This window comes from Chiloscyllium plagiosum, unplaced genomic scaffold (genome assembly GCF_037043375.1).
Source record: "Chiloscyllium plagiosum isolate Xiang-an unplaced genomic scaffold, Cpla_swu_hap1 HiC_scaffold_22, whole genome shotgun sequence".
Lineage (NCBI taxonomy): Eukaryota > Metazoa > Chordata > Chondrichthyes > Orectolobiformes > Hemiscylliidae > Chiloscyllium > Chiloscyllium plagiosum.
In genome coordinates this window covers 66,759,919-66,774,645 of record NW_028270160.1, presented here as the reverse complement: position 1 = coordinate 66,774,645, position 14,727 = coordinate 66,759,919, and positions in this window count along the sequence as shown.

The following is a 14,727-nucleotide window of genomic DNA, read 5'->3' as shown; positions in this document are numbered from 1 at the left end:
TTTGAGGCAGCAATGAGCAGGTTAGACCAAGGAGAGCCAATGGATGTTATCAATCTGGACTTCAAGAAGGACTCCAACAAGATGTCACACAGGAGGCTACTGAGTAAGATAAGGGCCCATGGTGTTAAAGGAATGGATAGAAGCTTGGCTGTCTGGCAGAAAGCAGAGAGTGGGGATAAAAGGGTCCTTCTCAGGATAGCAGCCAGTGACAAGTGGTGTTCCGCAAAGCTCAGTGTTGGGACCACAACTTTTCACCTTATACATGAATGATCTAGATGAACTGAGGGCATTCTGACTAAGATTGCAGACGATACAAAGATAGGCAGAGGGATAGGTAGCATTGAGGAGGCAGGGAGGCTACAGAAGCATTTGGACAGTTTAGGAGAGTGGGCAAAGAAGTGGCAGATGGAATACAACGTGGGAAAGTGTGAATTTATGCACTTTGGTAGGAAGAATAGGGGCAGGGACTATTTTCTAAATGGGGAGAAAATTCAGAAATCTGAAGTGCAAAGAGACTTGGGACTTCCAGTCCAGGTTTCTCTCAAGGTAAATTTGCAGGTTGAGTCAGTAGGCAAATGCAATGATGACATTTGTTTTGAAAGGACTTGAATAGAAATGCAGGGATATACTTGTGAGGCACTATAAGACTCTGGTCAGACCACATTTGGAGTACTGTGTGCAGTTTTGGGCCCCATATCTCAGGGGGGATGTAGAGGCGTTGGAAGGTGTTTGGAGGAGGTTCACGAGAATGGTCATAGAAATGAAAAGCTTAACATATGAGGAATGTTCAAGGACTCTAGGTCTATGATGGACTCTAAGTCTAGGTTGATGGAGTTTAGAAGGATGGGGTGGGGGATCTAAATGAAATTTACAGAATACTAAATTACCTGAACAGTGTGGATATTGAGAAAATCTTTTGATTGATAGGAGAGGCTAGAACCTGAGGACACAGCCTTAGAGTAAAGGGAAGACCTTTTAGAATGGAGATAAAGAAATACTTCTTCAGCCAGAGAGTGGTGAATCTGTGGAATTCATTACCCCCGGGAGGCCAGGTCATGGAATGTATTTAAGTCTGAGATAGATAGGTCCTTGATTGTCAAGGGGTTCAATGGTTATGGGGAGGAAGAGGGAGAATGGAATTGAGAAGTTTATCAGCCATGATAGAATGGCAGAGCATTCTCGATGGGCTGAATGGCCTAATTTCTGCTCCTATGTCTTATGGTCTTACGATCTTATGGTTATTCTTTGACTCTGTTATTAGCAGTTACATTGTCATAGTTTCCTCCTGGGGATCAGGGTGGCAGCCCATCCAGTTATTGGCTTCTTTCTCAGTGATATCAAGGCACCTCTGATTTAATGAAAACAATCCCGAGGCCTATCTCTCAGCCCATGTCATGGAAGTTCAGTTCCACATCTGTGCTTCTGACTCGCTGGGGTAGGGTAGGTGTCTGCCACCCCTGCAGAATCTGTCCTTGTTTATCAGGAGAGCAGAAAACAAGTATGAGCTGGTTATTCCCCATATGGGAATCACCTCCAGATTCCAGACCCTCTTCTACTATCATCTGCACACAGTCCGCTTGGAGTAACTGGCTCAGCTCAATCAGCTTAATCAGTAGGAGAGACTTGCTGATGTGTGGCCACTGGTCAAGCAGGGAATGAATCCTGAAGCTTTAACCTGTCATTTTGAAGTTGAGAAAGCATTGGTGTTATAGTCGAGGCCAGGCTGATGGTCAGTTTGCCTTCCGACCTGCTGTGGTTGATGTGGAAGCTTCACACAGACAGACTTATCAGCTGCTGACACAGCTTTGAGCAAACACTTCCTGAGTTTTCAAACTATTTCCTGTGCACTTTACAGCTTTGTATACAAATGTATCAATGACTGATGAGGTTTGGCTCAATAATTAATATCTGACATCATCTGTTTAAGACAACTACAAATTCCTACGTTGTTTCAGTTCATACACCATTAAAATTCGGTTTCAATTTATTTTGAGGACCATCTGAGCCAAGGTATTCAGAGGAAAGCCTGAGGTGGCAGGCTGCAGAAGACCAGCCAACACCAACAACAATCTGAGCTGCTGGCTGTATAGATATCCGCAATGATGTCTCAACAGACTCTTCAGTGAGAGGAGACACCCCTTGGGCACGCCTCAAATACAGAGGAATCTGCCATAAGACTGGTCAAAACAATAGGCCTCTGGCTGCTGGTGTTTTCAGACATGCTGAAGTAATGCAACAGTACCAAAAACAATTTATATTTATATAGCACCTTCACACAGAAACATCCAAAGGCACAATATAAAACAAAATATGACAATGAGTCACATTTGGAGATATTAAGTCAGGTCACCAACAGTGAGTCCACTTTGATCAAATCTGTTGTTTGTGGGATCACTTCCCTCTGTCTTTCACCGCTTCTGCCATTTGTCATGCAAGTCATCCTGTTTTGTTACTTCTCCAATTTATTATTTTTATTCTCTCACGGGGCGCGACCATTACTGGCAAGGCCAGCATTTGTTGCCCTTGGAAAGAGTGACTGAAGAAGGAATTTCAGAAGGTAGTTAGGAGTCAACCGCAGGTCTACAGTAATATGTTGGTGAGACCAGGTATGGATGATCGATTTCCATTCCAAAAGGACTTCAGTGGTCTGGACATGTTTTTACAACACCTGACGATAGTTGTCATCATTATTGTGACGAGTTTTACATATTCCAGAATTTTAATTTAAATTTCACTAACTGCTATGGTGGAATCTGAACATATCCTAAACATGTAGACCATCATGGTGGCTCAGTGGTTAGCATTGCTGCCTCACAACCCCAGCGATCTGGGTTCAATTCCTGCCTCGGGTGACTAACTGTGTGGAATTTGTCTGTGTCAGCATGGGTTTCCTCCCACAATCCAGTCAGGAGTAAATGTAGGGGAGGGGAAAGGGATTACTCTTCGGAGAGTTGGTGTGGATTTGTTGGGCCAAATAGCCTGTTTCCACACTGTAGTGATTCTATGAATAGTCATAGTTTGGATAAAGGGGTTGTCTGTATTGGAGTCAAATTTATTGATAATACGAAGGAATGCAAGTTGGTGGGAGAATACATTGAGTCTGTAAAGAGGTACAGAAAGGAGAATGGAAAGGCAGCATATTATTTAAAAGGAGAAAAAACTGCAGATGAATATGGGTGTCCTTATACATGAAGAATAGAGGATAGAATGCAGGTACAGCATAGAGCTTTTGATTACTCATCCTGTGATGTTACCACTCTGTCACTGCCTCCTCTTCCTTTCTCTCTTCCTGTTTTTTCTCTCTCTTCTTGCTGTGATCCTTAATGTTTTGGCCTCAACAGAGAATTTTATAATCTCACCATACTCTGGGTGAAGAAATTTCTCCTCGGTTTAGCCCCAAATGGTCTACCCTGTATGTTTAAACTGTGACCACTCCCCAATCATTGAGAACATTCTTCCCACATTTAGCCTGTCCAGTCCCATTAGAATTTTATAGGTTCCTAGGATATTTGCCCCTCATTTTCTAAATTCCAGTGAACATAGTCCTACTGATCTAGTGTCTCAAAATGACATACGAGTACTTGTTTAATCATTGCATTAATATGTTCTTCCTCTTTACAGACAGAGTGAAGGGTGAAATTAGAAATCATAAAATTAAAACATTTAGGAGCAGGCATAGCCCTTTCAGCCCCTTCAACCTGTCCTGCTACTCAAAAAGTTCACAGCTGATGTGAATGTGACCTGAACTCCACTTCTGCAGGGTCCCCATTATCTATGACTCCCTTGTTGATCAGAAATCTGTCTCACTCAGTCTTGAACATCTCTAATAATTCAGCCTCCATAGCTCGCTGAGGAAGAGAACTCCAAAAATTGATGACCCTCTGGGAGAGCAAATTCATTCTCAGTCATTCAATGGGGGACCCCCTTATTTTTAAACTGTTCCCCTTCATTCTAGATATCTCATGAGGATTATTCCCCCTCAGTATGTACCCTGTCATCAACCTCCTTATCAGTTTCTTATCATTTTCAATACGATCACCTTTCTAAACATCAATCAGCATTGGCTCAATTTTTTCTAATTCAACTATCTCTTCATCTTGTGAACCTTCTCTGAGCTGCATCTGATAAAGGCATATCCCTCCTTACATAGGGAGACCAAAACTGAACACAGTGTCACAGATGTCGTCTGTCAGGGTCCCAGGTTCGATTCCAGCCTCAGGCGACTGTCTGTTGGAGTTTGCACGTTCTCCCTGTGTCTGCGTGGGTTTCATCCAGGTGGTCCGGTTTCCTCCCACCGTCCAAAGATGTGCAGGTTAGGTGAATTGGACATGCTAAATTGCCCGTAGTATTAGTCAGAGGGAAATGGGTCTAGGCAGGTTACTCTTCGGAGAGTCAGTGTGGACTGGTTGGGCCGAAGGGTCTGTTTCCACACTATTGGGAATCTAATTTTATACTCCAAAACCCTTACAATAAGGGTTCTATTTGCCTTCCTAATTATCTGCTGTACGTGCATTCTATCCTCTGTTCTTCATGTATAAGGACACCCACATCCTTCTGATTTGTAACATTCGGCGGTTTTTCTCCTTTTAAATAATATTCTCCTTTTCTATTCTCCTGTCTGTACCTCTACGGATTGTGTATTCTCCCACCAACTTGCTTTCCTACCTATCTTTTTATTATCAGTAAATTTGACTCCAACACAATCAGCCCCTTTATCTAAGCCTTCTTTATTATTTATGATTAGCAAATGTTATAAATTCTATGTTTTAGGAATATAAGTTTTAGTTTGGGAATTTTTTTTAGAATGTAAGATAAATTAATTTACATGGGACCTTTCTAGGCTGTAGGGAATTTTGGAAGATTACAACTGAGGCATTTGTTAATATCCTAAGATGCAAGTCACCAGATTTGGGGAATTGACAGATTTCAGTCATTAGTTTTCTGAATAACTTGTTGATTGTGATTGTTTTTTACGTTCCTCTCTCCCTTCTGAACTTTGTAATCCTAAGATCTTTGGAGTGTTTCTAGTAACTTTGACAATGAAGACAGCTACAAAATATTCATTCAAAGCCTCTGCCATTTTTTTGTTTCCAATGCTTAATTCCCCAATCATATCCTTTAACACACTTCAGCTATATATTTGCTTTTTATAGAATATAGTACATTTCTTGCTAATATTAATATTTCTTGATAGTTTTTCTTATACTCCAATACTGGCATTTTTAAAAGTTATTTACTGGTTTCTAAAATTTTCCCAATCTTCTGGGCAACTAATATTTGCAAAACTCTACATCTTTTCACTTAATTTCATTCTGTCCTGAACTTCCTTAGTTAGTGGGAAGAATTAAAAAAAACACATTATCTAAATGGAGAAAGGTTGCAGAGCTCAGAGCTGCAGAGACATCTGAGATCCTCGTGTATGAATCACTAAAGGTTAGTGTGCAGGTCCAACAAGTAATTAGGAAAGCAACTGGGAATTAAATACAAAAGAATACATCGGTTAGACCTCATCTGGATGATTGTGTACAGCATCAATCACCTTATTTAAGGAGGGATATAAATGCATTGAAAGCAGTTTTTGGAATTCTCTTTCTGAAAAGAGTCCTTGAATATTTTTAAGGCACAGATGGATAGATCCTTGTTAAGCAAGGGGTGGATGGTCCTCTAGGGTAGGTAGGGGTGTGGATTTGAGATTATAATCAGATCAATCATGATCATATTGATAGTAGAGCAGGCTTAAGGTTGAATGGCTTACACCTGCTCCTAATTCATATATTTTTAAGTTACCCAAGGAAGGTATATCCTTCCTATAAAACCTTCCTTCCCCAATGGAATTTTTTAAATTGAAAATTATCAAGATGAACCTTTCCTTTCAGGGCAAATTAAACACTGATGTTGGTATGTTACCATTCACTCTGAGTGCAAAGGCTGTGTGTCAAACCTGAGAGAATGGGTGAGATTCTGAATGATTACTTTGCATCAGTGTTCACTGAGGAAAGGAACATGATGAATGTTGAAATTAGAGATAAAAGTTTGATTACTCTGGATCATGTTGACATAAGTAGGGAAGATGTGTTGGGTAGGCTAGATGTTATTAAGGTGGACAATTCCCAGGACCAGATGGGATCTATCTCAGGTTGCTGAGGGAGGCAAGAGAGGAAATAGCTGGGGCCCTGACAGATATCTTTGTGGCATCCTCAAATACAAGTGAGGTGCCAGAGGACTGGAATGTTGTCCCCCTGTACAAGAAGGGTAGTAGGGATATTCCGGGTAACTACAGACCAGTGAGCCTGACGTCGGTGGTGGGAAAGTTGTTGGATAAGGTAGTGAGGGATAAGATCTATTTATGTTTAGAAAAGAATAGGCTTATCAGTGATAGGCAACATGGTTGTGTGCGGGGGAGATCATGCCTTACCAACTTAATAGAGTTCTTTGAGGAAGTGACCAAGTTGTTCGATGAAGGAAGGGCTGTTGATGTCATATATGTGGACTTTAGTAAGGCGTTTGATAAGGTTCCCCATGGTAGACGATTGGAGAAAGTGAAGTCATATGGTGTGCAGGGTGTTCTAGCTAGGTGGATAAAGAACTGGTTGAGCAACAGGAGACAGAGAGTAGTAGTTGAAGGGAGTTTCTCGAAATGGAGAAAGGTGACCAGTGGTGTTCCGCAGGGGTCAGTGTTGGGGCCACTGTTGTTTGTAATATAAATAAATGATCTGGAAGAGGGCACTGTTGGTATGATCAGCAAGTTTACGGGTGACACAAAGATTGGTGGAGTAGCAGAAAGCATAAGGGACTATCAGAGAATACAGGAGGATATAGGCAGACTGGAGAGTTGGGCGGAAAAGTGGCAGATGGTTTTCAATCCAGGCAAATGCGAGATGATGCATTTAGGCAAGACTAATTCTGGAGCGAATTATACAATGAATAGAAGAGCCTTGGGAAAAGTTGATAGGCAGAGAGATCTGGGAGTGCAGGTCCATTGTACCCTGAAGGTTGCTGCACAGGTGGATAGAGTGGTCAAGAAGGCATATAGTATGCTTGTCTTCATTGGACGGGGTGTTGAGTATAACAACTGACAAGTCATGTTAAAATTGTGCAAGACATTGGTTCGGCCACATTTAGAATTCTGTGTATAGTTCTGGTCGCCACATTACCAAAAGGGTGTGGACGCTTTGGAAAGGGTGCAGAGAAGGTTTACGAGGATCTTTCCTGGTATGGAAGGTGCTAGCTATGAAGAAAGTTAGGTAGGTTAGGTTTATTTTCATTAGAGAAAATGAGATTGAGGGGGGACCTGATTGAAGTTTACAAAATCATGAATGGTATAGATAGGGTGGATAGAGTCAAGCTTTTTCCCTGCAACACTGCAACAAGTGATCATACTTTCAAGGTGAGAGGTGGAAAGTTTAAGGGGGATACACGCAGCAAGTACTTCACACAGAGGGTGGTGGGCGTTTGATTAGATTAGATTACTTTACAGTGTGGAAACAGGCCCTTCGGCCCAACAAGTCCACACCGACCCGCCGAAGCGCAACCCACCCATACCCCTACATTTACCCCTTACCTAACACTACGGACAATTTAACATGGCCAATTCACCTGACCTGCACATCTTTGTCAAGATTTTACAAGTTTACAAAAATAAACAAAACTCTCAGATATAAACATTGATATACAATTAGCATGCTCAGCTTTCTGAACAATAGATGTGAAATCTGTTTGTGTCCCAAAGCTCTGTCAGACTGATAAACCCTCTATAGTTTTACAGAGTTTTACATGGATTCATGCAGTTGTTGAGCAAAATAAAAAGTAATTCTGCAACACTGCAACGAGTGATCATACTTTCAAGGTGAGAGGTGGAAAGTTTAAGGGGGATACACGCAGCAAGTACTTCACACAGAGGGTGGTGGGCGTTTGATTAGATTAGATTACTTTACAGTGTGGAAACAGGCCCTTCGGCCCAACAAGTCCACACCGACCCGCCGAAGCGCAACCCACCCATACCCCTACATTTACCCCTTACCTAACACTACGGACAATTTAACATGGCCAATTCACCTGACCTGCACATCTTTGGACTGTGGGAGGAAACCGGAGCACCCGGAGGAAACCCACGCAGACACGGGGAGAATGTGCAAACTCCACACAGTCAGTCGCCTGAGGCGGGAATTGAACCCGGGTCTCTGGCGCTGCGAGGCAGCAGTGCTAACCACTGTGCCACCGTGCCGCCCACTGACGGAACACATTGCCAGCAGAGGTGGTAGAGGCAGGCACGGTAGATTCATTTAAGATGTATCTGGATAAATGCATGAGTAGGTGGGGAGCAGAGGGATACAGATGCTTAGGAATTGACCTACAGGTTTAGACAGTAGATTTGGATTGGTTCAGGCTTACAGGGCTGAAGGGCCTGTTCCTGGGCTGTAAGTTTTCTTTGTTCTTTGTTCTTTTGTTCTAAGTAGCTGTGGTAGCATGTGCTGTTTACCTATATGGTGTAGCTGAGGTTCTGGACAATGATGCTAGGGTCTCCAAATTCTTTTCATCACCAGATGACCTGGAATCACACAACATCAAGTTATAGTTCAACAAGTGGGTGGCATGGTGGCTCACTGGTTAACACTGCTACTTCACAGCACCAGGGACCTGGGTTTGATTCCCACCTCGGGCGACTGAATGTGTGGAGTTTGCACATTCTCCCGTGCCTGTGTGGGTTTCCTCCGTGTGCTCTGGTTTCCTCCCACAATCCAAAGATGTGCAGGTTAGGTGAATTGGCCATGCTAAACTGCCCATAGTGTTAGGTGAATTAGTCAGGTGCAAATATAGGGTAGGGGAATGGGTCTGGGTGGGTTACTCTTCGGAGGGTCAGTGTGAACTTGTTGTGCCGAAGGGCCTGTTTCGACACTGTAGGAATCTAATCTAAAGTTTATTTGGAAGCACTAGCTTTCAGAGCGCTTCTCCTTCATCAGGTGGTTTTGGAGTTTAAGATCATGCTCACAAAATTTATAGGCAAAGGAGTCTAGTGTCATGGAGATGTGATACAGTATGCGGTCTTAGATTAAAACTTTCATCTTTTATAATGGGATATACTTTACATATCAAAGAATATTTACATATTCTTTGATATGTAAATACTAGAACTTCTTTTAAATTACATGCTCAGCTTTCTTTTTCTTATAGATATTTTTATTAGAAATTTAACATTTTTACAAGTTTACAAAAATAAACAAAACTCTCAGATATAAACATTGATATACAATTAGCATGCTCAGCTTTCTGAACAATAGATGTGAAATCTGTTTGTGTCCCAAAGCTCTGTCAGACTGATAAACCCTCTATAGTTTTACAGAGTTTTACATGGACTCATGCAGTTGTTGAGCAAAATAAAAAGTAATTCTGCAACACTGCAACAAGTGTAACGCTGGTGAAACCAGAGCCAGGCTATTTGTATGTTAACAGCATAAACCCAGCAGTTTGATGTGACAGTTTGATAAATGTACCAGAATGGGTGATGACTAAACAACATCCCATTATACACTGTGACCACATCCAGGGCCGGTGTGTCAGTCCAAACAATGTCTTGCACAATCCATATTGACAGTTACACTCTCAATTCTGTATATGGTTCTCTTTTTAGAATATAAAAATACACATCAGAAATATTCCTAGCATGTCCAATTCCAACGACACAGAAGATAGGTTGTCAGTTATAGTTTGTCATTTGCTGGATGTTTTCCACATGAATTCCTGTCTGTGTCTGGCTGTGCAATGAAATGATCTTTGTCTTACAGACAGTGTTCAACTGAACATAAAAAGCACACTATTTTTCTCTGGGTTTGCTTGTGGAATAATCTTTACATGATTGAGAAAAGTCCACCATTTGACAGAATTACACTCTTCCAATCTTTTACCTGACCTCCTCCCGGGATTAGGAGGCTAGAAATCAGACCCAATGCCAATCTGCCTGGTGTTAAGTAATGTAGAGAAGCAAATGTCTTGTCCACAGTGTGCAGTCTGTGGGCCTCCGTTGCAATGAACCATCTTCCAATTATCACCTGTGTTGCAGGAGTCAGTGGTACAGTATCGCTGGCTGGGCCAGTGTTTAATGCCTGTCACTAACTGCCCTTGAGAAAGTGGTGGTGAGCTGCATTCTTGAACTGCTGAAATCCACATGCTGTGGGTTGATCCACAATGCCTGTAAGGAGGGAATTCTAGGATTTTGACCCAGTGACAATGAAGGAACAGTGATTTTTTTTCCCCAAATAAGGATAGTGAGTGCTTTGAAGGCAAACTTGCAGCTGCTGGTATCTGCTGTTGACATGGGTTTGGAAGGTGCTGTTGAAGGATCTTTAGTGAATTTCTGTAGCACTTCTTATCGATGATACTTCTGCTTCTGAGTGTTGGTGGTGGAGGGAGTGGATGTTGTGCCAGTCAAGCAATCTGCTTTGTTTTGGGTGGTGTTGAGCTTTGAGTGTTGTTGGAACTGCATTCATCAATGCAAGTGGGGAATATTCCATCATATTCCTGACTTGTGCCTTATAAGTCCATAAGCCCATAAGACATAGGAGCAGAAATTACACCATTTAGTTTATTGAGTCTGCTCCACCATTCAATCATGACTGGTAGGTTTTTCAACCCCATTTTCCAGCTTTCTCCCCATAACCTTTGATCCCCTTGGCAATCAAGAACTTAACTATCTCTGTTTGAAATGTACTTAATGATCTGGCCTCCACAGCCTTCTATGACAATGAATTCCACAGATTCACCACTCTCTGGCTAAAGGAATTTCTCATTATCTCCGCTCTAAAAAGTCTTCTTTTACTCTAGGTCTATGCCATCGTCTCTCCTGCCAATGGAAACATTTCCCCAGTGTTCACTCTGTTCCAGACCGTTCAGTATTCTGAAAGTTTCAATCGATCCACCCCTCAGCTTTCTAATCTCCATCGAGTATAGTCCCAGAGTCCTTAAACATTCCTAATATGCAAAGCCTTTCATTCCTGGGATCATTCTCATGAACCTCCTCTGAACCTGCTCCAGGGTCAATACGTCTTTCCTGAAGCATGGAGCCCAAGATTGCTCAAAATTCTCTAAATGTGGTCAGACCAGAGCCTTATAAAACCTCAGAAGTGCATGCTTGCTTTTATATTCTAGTCCTTTCGAGATGAATGGCAACATTATATTTGCCTACCAAACTATTGACTAAACCTGGACTAGGACTCCCAAGTCACTTTGCACTTCAGTCTTTTGAAAATTTAGAAAATAGTCCATGCCTCTATTCTTCCTATCAAAGTGCATTACCTCACACTTTCCCACATTGCATTTCATCTGCCACTTCTTTGGCCACTCTCCGAACCTGTCTAAATCTTTCTGCAGCCTCCCTGCCACCTAAATACTACCTGCCCCTCCAGCTATCTTTGTATCATCTGCAAACTTTGCCAGAATGCCCTCAGTTCCTTTATCCAGATCATTAATGTCAAAAGTGAAATGTTGTGGTCCCAACATCGACCCTTGTGGAACACCACTAGTCACTGGATTCCCTCCTCAGAAAGACCCTTTTATCCCCACTCTTTACCTTTGCCAGGCAGCCAATCTTCTATGCATGCCTTGTGGATGATGGATAAGCTTTGTGGAATCAGAAGCTGAGTTACTCACTTCTGACCTGCTGAGGTAGGCACTGTGTTTATATAGCAAATCCTGTTGAGTTTCGTGTCACTGGTAACCTGAAGCATGTTGATAGAGGGGGTTTCAAAAATGGTAACACCCCATCCAATGTCGTGGGGCGATGGTTATTGGAGATGGTCATTGCCTGGTATTTGTGTGGCTTGGATGTTACTTGCCAGTTGTCAGCCAGTAACTGATTTGTGATCCTTTTGTGCTGTATGTATTCATGCAATCTGGTTTATGCTGCTTGTTTAGCAATGAGTGATCTAATATGATCTAAAATGTATTATGTATATGTATATGAGTGCATTTATGCATAATCTGATATATGTTGTCCCTTAACGTATGAGTGTATATATGTGTGATCTAGTATGTGCTGTGTATACATGAGTGTGTATATGTGCAATCCAGTGTGTGTTATGTATACATATGTGGCTGTATGTATCTGTGATCTCATATGTGTTGTGTGTATATTTTTGTGAATGAGCATATGTATGACTCAGTATTGTGTATGTGATCTTGTATGTGCTGTGTGTACAACTGCATGTGCATTTGTTATCCAGCTTTTGCTTTTTATACATATGTCAGCATGTATATGTGATCCATTCTGCACTATGTATAAGTTTTTGAGCATGTATATGTGTGATTTGGTATGTAATGTGAATAGATAATTGTGTGCATATATATGAAATCTAGAGTGTGGTATGTATCTGGATGGACATGAATGATTCAAGATGTGTTGTGTTTATATCAAAGAACAAAGAACAAACAGCAAAGAAAGTTTACAGCCCAGGAACAGGACCTTCAGCCCTCAAAGCCTGAGCCAATCCAAATCCATTGTCTAAACGTGTTGCCCATTTGCTAAGCATCTGTATCCCTCTGCTCCCCATTTACTCACGCATCTATCCAGACGCATCTTAAATGAATCTACCGTGCCTGCCTCTACCACCTGCAACATGTTCCAAACGCCCACCACCCTCTGTGTGAAGTACTTGCCGCGTGTATCCCCCTTAAACTTTCCACTCTCACCTTGAAAGAGTGACCTTCACCCTGGGAAAAAGTTTGTCTCTATCCACCCTGTCTATACCCTTCATGATTTTGTAAACCTCAATCAGGTCCCCCCTCAATCTCCTTTTTTCTAATGAAAACAAACCTAACCTATTCAATCTATCTTCACAGCTAGCACCTCCAATACCAGGCAACATCCTCGTAAACCTTCTCTGCATCCTCTCCAAAGCATTCACGTCCTTTTGGTAATGTGGCAACCAGAACTGTACACAGTATTCTAAAAGCGGCCGAACCAATGTCTTGTACAATGTTAACATGATTTGCCAACTCTTATACTCAATACCCCGTCCAATGAAGGCAAGCATACTTCTTGACCGCTCTATCCACCTGTGTACCTTCAAGGTACAATGGACTTGCATGCCCAGATCTCTCTGCCCATCAACTTAATCTACATGCATCCACTCCCTCCACCACTGACACTCAGTAGCAGCAGTGTGTACTATCTATAAAATGCCCTGCAGAAATTGACCAAAGATCCTCAGACACCCCCTTCCAGACCACATCCATCTAGAAGGACAAGGGCAGCAGATATATGGGAACATCACCACCTTCAAGTAGCCCTCCAAGCCATTCATTATGCTAACTTGGAAATATATTGCTGTCCCTTCACTGTCACTGGGTCAAAATCCTGGAATTCCCTCCCTGCTGACCTATTGTGGGTCAATCCACAGCATATGGATCACAGCGTATAGACCAAAGCATATGGACTACAGCGTATGGACTACAGGGTATGGACTACAGCGGTTGAAGAAGGCAGCTTACCTTCTCAAGGGCAACCAAGGATGGGCAATAAATGCTGGCCAGCCAACGATGCCCAGATTCAACTAAAAATAATGAATAAATGAAAAGAACTATTACTAATTAAATATTCCAATATACTAACATCCCATAAACACACCCTTTAGCAAAAATCAGCAAATGCAGACACAGATTCTCATGCTGTTCTGCAGTTCAGGAGGAGAAAGACATCAAGAGAAAATTCCAAAAGAGTAACAGCCAAGAGACATTCATTGAAGCTTCCAACTCTTTTGAGACCCTCAATAGTTTCTAAGTAAAGCTGAACCTAACAACTGAAAAAAGCTAGGAAGCCTGGTGTGTGAAATCTGGCCACACCCACACTGCTTCCATTGCTCCAACTTTAAAGATAACACCAAGGCCTCACCAGCTATTTACTCAAGTGGTCTTCAGGATGGGCACTTCTGCCATACAACCTCTCTTTAAAAAAAACCAAGACAAAATGACTTCTTGAAAGCCATACTATCGCCACAACTAGTTGTTGCATATAAGAATCTGAAGTGCTCATTTCTTCTCTAGTTTAAGTCCATTGTTGCTATGAGCTTATTAAGTGAACTCACATGGTATCAGGGGTAAGCTGGCAAGATGGATACAGAACTGGCTTAGCAATAGGATTATTTGAAAGTGCTAGCTTTTGGAGCACTGCTCAGGTAACTAGTGGGGCAAGATCATAAGACACAGAACTTATAGCAAAAGATCATAGTGCCATGCAACTGATAGGATATATTGAACAAACCTAGATTGTTGTTGTCTTTCACCTTTATGAATAGGTTGCAGATATTAATTCATTAATATGTAAATCCAGAACTTTTTTCAAGTCACATCCCAAGATAACTTAAGGTTTTATATTAAAAAAATGACATCTCAGCTCAGACAATAAAAAAAGGTATGAGGTTGGAATCTGTCCTTATTCCAATCTTGAATCAGACTGGTTAAATTTCCAAAGTAGAAATTTATAAATGTCACATGGATTGACTGCTTACATTGATTGTGTGCTTTTTGAACAAAGTAGAATGTATCTGTAAATACAATTCTGCAAAAACAAATTCACCCATAAACTTATATGTGGTGTGCATGCATGTAAGAGAGAGAGAGAGTGTATAAGTGTGTGTGTGTGTGTGTGTGGGGCAGGTGCCGGGGGTGGGGGGGTGCGGGGGGTGTGGAGAAGAGAGAAAGGGAGAAAGAGTGTGTGTGTGAGTGATATGTGTGTGA